Below are 12,819 nucleotides of genomic sequence, written 5' to 3' on the forward strand. Positions count from 1 at the left end.
TCTCTTTAAATAGATTCTATATTATGTAAGGTCTTTGTGTAATTTGGGGTGACCACTTATCATGTGGTGTGACCAATAATAATAAACAAGCTAAGAAAATGTATTAGTTTTAATATAAATCATGGTTGCACCACATGACATTTAAGGCTACAGTAAAATCTTTTAAATGAAAAAAAAAGAAAAAGAAAAATCACTTAATTTGAAATTTTTAAATGAATTACAAAAAAAAAAAAAAAAGCAATACCCATTCTTGCCTTAGTACAAATTTGATGAACTATTTTGATCCGCTTCAAATGTTGACTACTGTATATGTTTTATATTACTTAATGAAATTTTACAATTTGACTTGTCTCTTTAAATAATTTTTTTTTGTGTGTGTCATTTGGGGTGACCACTTATCACGTGGTGCGACCAATAATAATCAGCATGTTAAGAAAATGAATTAGTTTTAATATAAATCATGGTTGCACCACATGACAATTAAGGCAACAGTCAAATAATCTAAATGAAAAAAAAAAAAAAACTCAAAATCACTTTTTCAAATTTTTTCAAAAATTACAACAACAACAAATAAAAACACAATACCCATTCTTGTATAAATAAATAAACATTCACGTTTTAATATTATTATATATTATATATAAGTTAGACAGAAGAGAGTCACAGCTGACAGTCATGAATCAAAAACACTCAGACCACATAAAGTCAGATGAGTGTGTTATTGGCTCTTCGCGGCAGCAGACGCCGGTCGCCGAGCCAGTCGTGTGTTTGTTTGGCAGAGGAAATGAGTTGTTTATAACACTTTTCTTGCATGTGAAATGTCTGACTGCTCTCTTCAGACGTGAAATCAGGTCACGGTAGGCTTTCATCATCTGCCGTCTCTCACAGTATCAAACCCATGTCAAAACGCCTTGAGATATCAAATTATAATTCACTTCAAATTCATATATATGATTAACCTTGATACTGTGTTATATCCAAAATGAATTTCATCTTATTCAGGTGAATGATTACACATTTTCCTTTGATTATGATTCCAAAGTTTTTGGGAAAGAAATCATTCACACAGAAATCACAATGCTGTCAGGCCTCCAAACCTGAAAATGTGTTATTAGTATTTACACAACAGTACCTTCCGGTCCTCAAATCTGATTGGCTGAGAGGAGTGTGATATTCTAGTGATAACAGAACTCCAACCGTTTCACCTTGTATCACTCCGCTTGTGGTATTTCTCACAGCGAGTGTCATGGCAGACACCCAAATCTGTTATTAATTTATAAGATATGCAGTTTGCACAGGTAAACAGATGACATAATTGTTATTTTCTGCTGCGCCGTTCCTTCACGTGTTGGAAGATCGGAGGTATTTTGAGGGAGAGGGAGTGAGTGTGATCATCAGAGGCGCATTAGTATGCATGAAACACCTTGAGCGAGAGCTGAGACTGACAGATCCCAAATGAAAGTCAGGACAAGAATCCATTCATCCGGCTCTTCAAACAATTAATAGATGCATCAGCATCCTTGGTCTGTTTCATCAAACCTCTTTCCAAGCATCTGAGTTCTTGATGATCATCTGATATCTGATGCGCATCTGAGAGACGAGAGTGTCATCCCAAATATGGAGCTTATTATTCCCATCATTCCTGTAATGTGTGGGTAATGTTTAAAAAACAATTGAGAGAGCAATTCAATTGACAGTGGTTCTCGCAATACTTCAGGTATGGTTGTGTTAGTTTTTATTTTTAATTTTTATTATACTTAACATATAAAATTATAGTGCATATTATAAAATCATAGCATGTTATAGTGACCTCAACATCACCCAAAACAAATGTGTGTAAATTTTTTATATTTCTTATGTTTTATACAGCTAAAAGACCCTGGGGTCAAATTGACCCCAAAGAACACCGATGTGACAAAATGTGTACAGGGCATTGAAAAAATAATATCATGTTAATTTTATGTTTACCAAGTTTTCCCCATTAAATTAGGAAAAGTCATTCAATCTGAAGCAAAAAAAAAAAAGTCAATTATATATGTACATACGTTAAACATTGAATGGGGTCAAATTGACCAGGATAACAGGAGGGTTAAGTGTATGATTGCTTAAGTGGCTTTTCTCACCTCCAAAGACAAATTAAAGCACAAGCAAATGGCAAAATATATTAAACTGATTTATATTGTTAAAAGTCAAGACCAGCATAAAAAAAAAAATAAAAAAATAAATAAATCTGCTTGGCAGTTCAGCCAATAAACTAAATGATAAAATGATAATAAATGATAAATCTGTCATTATTTACCATAATACTTACAAATTTAAAAATAGTTTTATTTATAAAAAGGTTGTCACGTATGTGGTCTATCCTGTCATCATGAACTCTTGCACAACACATTCTGGACTTCATTCCCCACAAGCCACTGCACCAATCACTGCACACACCTGCTCCTCGTTTCCCACTGCACTGATTGCTGCACACACCTGTTTCACATTGACTCTCATGCATTTAAGCCACTGACACACACACTTCCGGGCGAAGTCGTATGCTGCGTCCCAATTCGCCTACTTATACTACGCCCTAAAAGTATGTACTCTTTTTGTGAAGAAAAAGTACATACTTTTGAGTATGTAGCAAAATAGTAGGCAAGCTTTGGGACATACTACTTCGTCATAACTGCTTCTTTAACGGACGCTCTGTTGCTTAGTTACCTGAATCCTGTCACTGTTTAAACTGCCCTGTCAATCATCACAGTTAACTTAACATTATCTACATTTCGTTTAAGGCACGTTCTTTCAGGAGTCTTTCATGCCGAGAACTCTGCTCGCGTTTGCATAATTATGCATTTAAACGTTAATGACCAAACCTATCATTATAAAAGTTCATAATGTTGCTGCACATGAAATATAACGAGGATAACAAAAAAATATATTTTTTATCAGGTTGCACACTGATTATTTATCACTCAAACCCCTTTCTCTACCTGTCCGTTGGTCGCGCATATCCTCCATGTTTGTAGTTTTTAACACTTTTTATGCGTGTTTGTAGTTCTAATCGAATCCTCGTTCACCGCGCAATGTGTTGTGGGCAATATTAGCCGTTAGAGTGTGCATTGATCCGCACTTCGAATTCTGAAGTTATGTAGTAGACCATCCGGGAATCTTTGGAATACTTTTTTGAACATACTACGATTTGGGACATACTAATTCTATTTTCGAATACTATTTAGGACGGATAGTATGCGAATTGGGACGCAGCATTATTGTTTCCGTATGGTCATTATTTCCGAGCGTTTCTTTCCGTGTTTGTTTTCTCTGTGTTTGATTCCTGGACTCCACCCCGTGTTTTGATTCTCGCTGCCAGCCCCGACCTTCTGCCTGTGTTTGACTACTCTTTGGATTATCCTCGTTGTTGTTGTTTGCCGGTGATTGACCCTGTCTGTGTATCACGCCTTCTAAATAAAGCCTGCACTTGGATCCGAACGTCTGTCTCCCGAGTCCCCCCGAGTTACAAAGGTCAGAAAACACTCACAAATTTGCCCACTAATTTTAATGTTTGATAATAAGACTTGTTTCAGTAATTAACCATTTTTAAACAAATATATGTAATATATATATATATATATATATATATATATATATATATATATATAACTTACTCATAACAGAAGCTTGATCACGTGACGAAAACTGTGAAAAAGTTTTCGCAAAATGCAAAAAAAAACAAAAAAACATCCATGTACGTTTTATGACATATTTGATGTGAAATGTCCACTGAGTGACGCTAAAAAAGTGGGTAACACTTTAGAATAGGCAACACTTATTCACTATTAACTACGATTTTCCCCTCAATTAATTTCCTTTATTTGCTGCTTATTAATAGTTATAAGGTAGTTGTTAGGTTTAGGTATTGGGTAGGATTAGGGATACAGAATAAGGTCATGTAGAATAAGGCATTAATATGTGCTTAATTAGTATAAATGACCAATATTCTAGCAATATACATGCTAATAAGTCATGTTACCATAAAGTGTTTTATGAACAGGTGAACATACATACGGCTTGTTGTTTAGGACTTATCTTTCATTCGAGTCTCCACAGGTTTTGTACCCAAGGATTCCACATTGTAAGTCTTTGTAACGTCCAGAAAGTGAAAGATATGGAGCTGTAATCATAACTGTGTACAAAAACAAGTGCTGTTTGTTTTACCAACTATAGTGTTTATTTCTGTTGGAAACTGCCATGATATACATATTGGTACGTATTTCACGTCTTGTCATGAGATCGGGTTGCATAACAGATCATCTATGTGTGTAATGCTATACCTGAAGAATGAGTTGCAGAATCTATCAGTGAACAAATCTGTTTGGTGAATGGAATCAAAGGATTCAAATCACTGTGATAAATCAAATCCTTTTCATTTAGCTGAGTGAGTCTGGCAGTTCTACACACGCAGGCAGGTTCTGGTCTGGTCTGGTCTAGTTTTCACCCTCTCACCCTTTCATGCGGTCTGAGCAGAGGTGGGTAGAGTACCCAAAATCTGTACTCAAGTAAAAGTACAAGTACTTATGGAAATATTTACTCAAGTATGAGTAAAAGTAAAAATCTTAATAGTTACTTGAGTAAGAGTAAAAAAGTATCCGATGGAAAAAGTACTCAAGTAGCTAGTTACTAGTTACTTCTGATCTGATTGATATGAAGTGAAAACCCTGCATTTCAAACTGTTTGGAAAGCTTCCGCACACCTCTCCTTGAAAACATAGCCTGAAGTAAGGTGTTTATATATATATATATATAAGCCCGAAAATTAATTTAACTAGCCCAAATAAAAAAAAAAAAAACTTTTTTTTTAAATATAGAAAATCAGATAGGAGTCTAATCAAAAAAAAAAAATTAATACACAAATATAAACAAATATCAAGGAAGTAATTTTATTTCATTATATTTATTTAATTTAGTATATCTGCAGAATTTCTAAATATTAATTTAAAGCAATTAATAACCATTTTTAAGATCTGCACAAGTAAAATAAACAGTAATGGGATTGGGCAATGTAAAAGTAGAATATTAAGCCACAAAATGGCATAAAATTCAGATACAGTTTCACACAAAAACAAAATATGTTTCACTATGGCATTTCATCCTTTATAACATTAAAAGGGATAAATTGAGTTTATAATTTATTATATTTATTTAAAACATAAATATTACTGTACTTGTTTAGATTTTTAGAAGGCACCTTAACTTTTTACATTTACAACTCTGTGTTTGCTGCATAAAAACATGGGTCGATAATTGCAATCATTTGACCATAAACAGCTGAAAAAAAAAAAAAAAAAAAAAATTGGAAATGAAAAATGAATTCTCTGTCACAAAATATTACGGTTTCCATAGTAACAGCTGTACACAAAGCAGCATTAACGCAGTTTTATCAGACGTGAAATGAAAATTCCAACGACACGTTTCTGAGGACAGTAACGGAGGAACGCCATCAAATGTAGCGAAGCAAAAGTACATTTTTTTTCACTATAAATGTAAAGAGTAAAAGCACCTATCTTTAAATATACTCTAAAAGTACTAGTTACCCCAAAAATTTACTCAAGTAAATGTAAAGAAGTAAATGTAATTCATTACAACCCACCTCTGGGTCTGAGCCATGATTGGTGGACACACATTCATTATTTACTGAAGCAGTGATGCATGTCCGACCCGACAGACACACAGGATGAGAATTGTGGGAAATCGCATAATTGCTTCTTTCACTAACAGAAAAGAGACTTACTCAATTTCTCTCTCTCTCTTTATAATTGGTCTGCAGATACTGTTATTTTCTTTCTGTAAAGGAATATTAAAAGAAAACGGAAAAAGGCGGAATTCATTTCCTTCTAATGAATTCTTCCTTTAGACGGTGTACTGCTTTAATCTTACGCACTATATCATCTCATTTACACACAAACAGCTTTTAATGAAACACGTGCATTCAGCAGCTCCTCATTTGATTGAACTTTCCATATAAATTCATGAAGAATATGTAAAGGCGTTTGAATACAGTTGCTCAAACAGGAAAACCACCATCCAAGAGTAATATGGTGCCCTAATGAGAGATGTTTTAATAAGTTACACAGATGCATAACTTGAACACACTTTCTGGCTTTACTAATTATGATTCAGCAAACTGTGTGATTTAATGCAGATAGATCTGATTTAAAATCTAAATGTTTTAGACATACGACTGGCAAACCATGACAAGCTTGATGTGTTACTTAAAAGGCCACTGTCAAGCACTTATGAGATCAACAATTGTATTATTAGTGATGTCGAGCATCTTTGATCATTTTACTTAAAAATATGGGTGCAGTCGTTATGGTTGGGGGCATATTTACCCTAATTAGATGATTTATAATTGAGCAAAAATCATGTTATGAAAAGAAGAAGAAAAAACACAGTTGAGGTCAAAAGTTTACACACCCCTTTCAGAATCTGCAAAATGTTAATTATTTTACCAAAATAAGAGGGATCATACAAAATGCATGTTATTGTTTATTTAGTGCTGACCTGAGACATTTCACATAAAAGATGTTGACATATAGTCCACAAGAGAAAATAATAGTTACATTTATAAAAAATTACCCTGTTCAAAAGTATACATTAAATACTAATTTAACATTAAAAAATATATTTTTTATATTCTTTATTTAATATGAATACACATGACAAAAAAACAAACATGAAAATAAAACCGGAATGGATTAGATTTCAGAATTCTGTAACAGTACTAACACACTGAATGTGTAAAAAAAAAGCAGCTTTATATATTTAGAAATCAATAAATCAATTTTTTTTCAATCTCAGCCATTTTAATGTCGGCGATTCAAAATGGCAGATTCAACAAACCACATATTAAAAGCGGCTAGAGCTCCTAATTAAATATATATTTTTATCCATGTGCCAGCTGTAGTGACCAGCAGCTCTGTGAAACAGCCAATCAGAGCAGAGCTCATTAATATTCATGAACCTTCCAAAAAAGGCAATAACAGAGCATTTCATTCTAGGGACAAATCCTAGAGTTGTAAATGGACCAGTAAAACCGTTTCTGGAGATTTTTTGCCCTTTCCTATGCCATATACCTTCTATATTTAACTAATTAAATATTGACAAAAAAAAGTAATTAGTTTGATTATATGACAATTCAAATTCAAATGAATGGAATTTTTTACATGTAATTCAAATACATAAATCTTAAATTTAAGTCTAGATATTGGCCATATTATTTCCCCCTTTTTTAGTGTATATTTATTCATTTTATTTTTTAAATACTTTATTTAATCAAATATCGGGCTTTGTTGTATGTAGTTTTATTATTGTAGTTTCTGTCATTCTTCTTGATGATTTTATTTGTGTGTGTGTGTGTGTAGCAACTGTAGGATGAGAAATGACTTAAATATAAACAAATGAATAAATGCATAAATGCATAAATTAATAAATGTATAAATACATACATAAATTAATAAATAAACAAATTAAGGAATAAATAAATACATGTATAAATACATTAATTTATTAGTCAACAAATCAATTAATTAATAAATAAATGTAGAAATGCATAAATATATGTCTAAATAAATAAATAATGTGTGTCTAAAAAAAGCGTAAATGAATAAATGCAGATGTGCATAAATAAATACATTTGTCAGAAATGTTTTAATTGTGCTATTTTTGTACAATTTGTGTTATACTACATTTAATTCTACATTTATTTCTACATTTCTACATTTATTTATTTCTGTATTTCTGTGTCCATATGTTAATAAGGTAGATGTTCCTAACCGCTCTCACATGGAGGATGAAAAATCAAGTAAGTATTTTTCTTAAGTATTTAATAAATACTTAGACTTTAATAAATTAATAAATTAATTAATTAATACGTAATAAATAAATGAATGCTTAAGTAAATAAATGTAGAAATAAATAAGTAAATGTATAAATAAATAATTAAATGCAAAAATAAATAACCTCTCTCATATGGAGGATGAAAAATGACTTAAGTGTTTTTTTCATTTTTAAGTATTTAATAAATAAATAAATAAATGAATAAATACATAAATGCATAAATAAATAAATTATTAAATGTAGAAATGCATAAATAAATACATTTAGAAATAAATCAATTAAAGAAAAAATACATAAATAAATTTAAAAATACATAAATTAGTTAATCAACAAATAAATTAATAAATGAATAAATGAATGCTTAAGTAAATAATTGTAGAAATGCATAAATAAATAAATGTGGAACTAAATAAATGAAGATATGCATAAAAATAAATGTGTCAAAAGTGTCATTTTTAATTGTGCTATTTTTGTACAATTTGTGTTATACTACATTTATTTATGCATTTCTACATTTATTTAGTTCTGTATTTCTGTGTCTATACATTAATAAGGTAGGCGGTCCTAACCTCTCTCATATGGAGGATGAAAAATGGCTTAAGTATTTTTCTTAAGTATTTAATAAATACTTAGACTTAAGTATTTAATAAATAAATACATTAATAAATACATAAATGCATAAATAAATAAATGAATAAATGTAGAAAGACCTAAATAAATAAATTAAGGAATAAATAAATAAATGTAAAAATACATAAATGAATTAATCAACAAATAAATACATAAATAAATGAATGCTGAAGTAAATAAATGTAGAAATGCATCAATAAATGTATAAATAAATAAATGAATGAATACACATATGCAAAAATAAATAAATTTGTCAAAAGTGCCATTTTTAATTGTGCTATTTTTGTACCATTTGTTATACTGCATTTATTTCTGTATTTTTACGTTTATTTATTTCTTAATTGATTGGTTTTTTAACAAATTAATGTATTTCTACATTTATTTATTTATTCCTAAATTTGTTAATTAATTAATTAATTTATTTATTTATTTATTTATGTATTTCTACATTTATTCATTTATGCATTTATTAATTTCTTTATACTTAAGTCATTCTATGGAGCATAAATAAATAAATCAATTTGTCAAAAGTGTAATTTTTAATTGTTCTAGTTTTGTACCATTTGTGTTATACTACATTTATTTATGCATTTCTACATTTATTTATTTTTTCATTTATCTATGCATTTCTACATTTATATATTTTTCATTTATCTATGCATTTCTACATTTATTTATTTCTGTATTTCTGTGTCTGTATGTTTATAAAGTAGGCGATCCTAACCTCTCTCAATGCAAGATTGCTTAAACAGGATCGCTATCGTTATGGCTGTACTGCATTTGGAGCCTACGTCTGAAGTAAAATATATAAACTTGTTCCTTTAGTTAGTGCAGTGACTGATATTGCTCAGTATTTAGTTATATACATCTGTCAGTAAGACAGATGCGCTGCAGAGTATCCAGACGAGGTCGCGACCCACAGTCCATCTCGATTCTAGTGGAGTTGGGCTCCTGTTGAGCGGCCGCTTCTTTATGGGTGTGCAGCGGGTCAGAACAGCAGCGAGCTCATCTGATCCACAGCATCTCTCTCACACACACCACACACACACACACACACACACACCTGAACACGCGGCCAGAGGAGGTCAGAGCGCCGCTGCTGCTCTCTGACGCTCGTTACTGGCCGGTCCGGACGGCTGACAGACTCTCCGCTGGGCTTCAATTACTGCTCTGCATGTCACGCCTGTGTCAGTGTGTGTGTGTGTGTGTGTGTGTGTGTGTCAGTGTGTGTGTGTGTGTCAGTGTGTAAGCGCTGCTGAGTGTGTGAGAATCACACGTGTGCTCTTGAGCGAGTGCATAATACATGTGTGAATGTGTGTTTGCTGCCCGGTGAGAGACGGATGAACCGTGGCGAGCGTCTAGCGGCGCTGACCTTTAGTCCTGGTGAGGACGACGAGGAGGTTTCAGAACCGCTTTGATCCGTTTTCTGACACCGAGGCTTTCTGCAACTGAACGGCCTTCCTGTTATTCAGTGAAATAAAGTCAACTGCTTGAGAGCAACAGCCACTTTATGCTGAATCAAACGCAGCGCTAAGGACTTTCAGACTGCGCTGGAATAAAAATGCACTTATATGTAATTTTTTTGCAGTGCTGGGTAGATTACTTACAATTTTAAGTCAGTAACTGATTGCAAAATTAGGCTGCATAATGGAAATTTAAATTCCATTCCATTACACATTTTAGGTTGTTTAATCAAATTTTTGACCCTGTTGATTATATTCATTTAAGTAGGATAATCTTGTACCATATGTGACCCTTGACCATACAACGTGTCTTAAGTTGCATGGGTATATTTAGCAATAACTGAAAATACATTGTTTGGGTCAAAATGTATTGATTTTATGCCAAAATCTTTAGGATATTAAGAAAAGACCAAGTTGCAGTACATATTTAGTAAATTTCCTACAGCAAATACAGTATATCAAAACTTACTTTTTGATTAGTAATATGTATCGCTAAGAACTTCATTTGGACAACTTTAAAAGGCAATTTTCTTAATATTTTTTATTTTATTTATTTATTTATTTATTTATTTATTTATTTATTTTTTGACCCTCATATGCCAGATTTTAAAGTAATTGTACCTCAGCCAAATCCTAATTGTAACAATGCAGGAGATACGATGAGGCAAGCACGATCTAAATGCAGCAGTTTATTTGGAAGTCCAGGATGAAACAATTAACTCCAAAGAAACAGGAACAGGAAAACAGACAAGAACCCAGGAGCAGGAAACAACCATTACACAATCAACGAACGACAAACTACACAGGAAACACAAGGACTATATATACACAGAGCAGGGGCAATGAACTAATTGGTAACCATGGAAATAAACAAGGGAGCAGGGAGGCAGGGAAGCAGTAAACAAAGGGAGACAAAAACTACAAACTAAAAGTCCTCACAAACAGACACAGAAACACAGACCAGAATCATGACATAGCCCCCCCTCAAAGGAGCGGCTTCCAGACGCTCCAGGGGAGCGGTGGGGGGGACCAGGAGACTGAGGCAGGACCGGTTGGGCAACAGTCCTCCAGAGCAGGGCCGAAGGCAACGCAGGAAGTTTAAGAACCTCCAGGGTGGAGCAGGAGGCGGAGCAACCCTCCGGGGCGGAGCAGGAGGTCTAGGAGCCCTCCGGGGCGGAGCAGACAGACCAGGAGCCCACCTGGGCGGAGCAGACGGACCAGGAGCCCACCGGGGCGGAGCAGACGGACCAGGAGCCCACCGGGGCGGAGCAGACGGACCAGGAGCCCACCGGGGCGGAGCAGAGGGTGCAGGAGCCCACCAGGGCGGAGCAGAGGGTGCAGGAGCCCACCAGGGCGGAGCAGAAGGACCAGGAGCCCACCCGGGCGGAGCAGACGGAGCGGGAGCCCACCAGGGCGGAGCAGACGGAGCGGGAGCCCACCAGGGCCGAGCAGAGGGTGCAGGAGCCCACCAGGGCGGAGCAGGAGGCGCAGAAGCCCTCCAGGGCGGAACAGGAGGCGCAGAAGCCCTCCAGGGCGGAACAGGAAGCCGTGTCATGGACTGGGTCCTGGGGAGAGCAGAGACAGAGGAGGCAGACAGAGAAAGGAAAGAAGCAGAGAGTTTATGGGAGAACGCGGCCTCCATAGCCGTGACTAGGCCGACAGGAACTTCAGGAACGGCTTTCATGGCCGTTACAGGACAGACAGAGGGCCTAGGAGTTGCAGGCAGAGCAGGGAATCTTGGCGGAGCGGGCAGAGCAAGGAGTCTTGGCGGAGCAGGCAGAGCAGGGAGTCCCGCTATGAACGCCGCCTCGAGGAGAGGCATGGGCGCAGCGGGTTGCTTGGCTGGCGAGGCTTCAGGAGCACAGTGTGCAGCCCACACACTCAATATGGCGATAGCCATGACAGGCAACGGGATGCCCACCAGGCTGGGAGAGGAGAGGCTTAGGAGTGTCAGCTCTGCGTGGCTTACGTGGTTGGGGAGTGGAGGCGAGACGTGACTGGGCTCTGGAAGCTCGGGCGAGATGTAACTTGGCCCTGAAGGAACAGCCGTGACTTGACTCTGCATGACAGGAACAGCTGTGACTTGACCTGGCATGACAGGAGCAGCGGCTGAGATGTGACTTGACTGAACGGAAGCAACAGCAGTAACTTGAGTTGACTTGACAGGGACGGCAGCTGTGACATGGCTTGACTCAGGAATGACAGCTGCAACATTATTTGTCTCAGGAATGACAGCTGAAACGTGACTTAACTCAGGAATGACAGCAGGAATGTGACTTGACTCAGGAATGACAGCTGGAACATTATTTGACTCAGGAATGACAGCTGGAACATTATTTGACTCAGGAGTGACAGCTGGAACGTGACTTGACTCAGGAAAGACAGCTGCAACATTATTTGACTCAGGAATGACAGCTGGAACGTGACTTGACTCAGGAAAGACAGCTGCAACATTATTTGACTCAGGAATGACAGCTGGAACGTGACTTGACTCAACAGGAATGAGCTGGGACTTGGCTGACGTGATGTGAGCGAGCTCAGGCTTGACTGTTTTGGAGTTAGCTGGCGTTGACTTGGCTGATGTTGATAGAGAGAGACTGACTGTTCGTGCTGACAGCAATGGTGGGTCCTCCAAGCTGGAAATCAGTCTCTGATAGGCCATGGGAACATGAGAGTCAGATGCTGTAGCCATCTTGTTAACGACAAACTCGGGCATGGCGGTCATTTTGGTCGGAGACTTAGGGGCGGCGGCCATTTTGGTCGGAGACTTGGGGGCGGCGGCCATCTTGCGTGCAGACTCTGGCTTGGTAGCCGTCTTGCGTGCAGACTCTGGCTTGGCAGCC

The sequence above is a fragment of the Garra rufa genome, chromosome 3, assembly GCF_049309525.1.
Source record: "Garra rufa chromosome 3, GarRuf1.0, whole genome shotgun sequence".
Classification (NCBI taxonomy): Eukaryota; Metazoa; Chordata; class Actinopteri; order Cypriniformes; family Cyprinidae; genus Garra; species Garra rufa.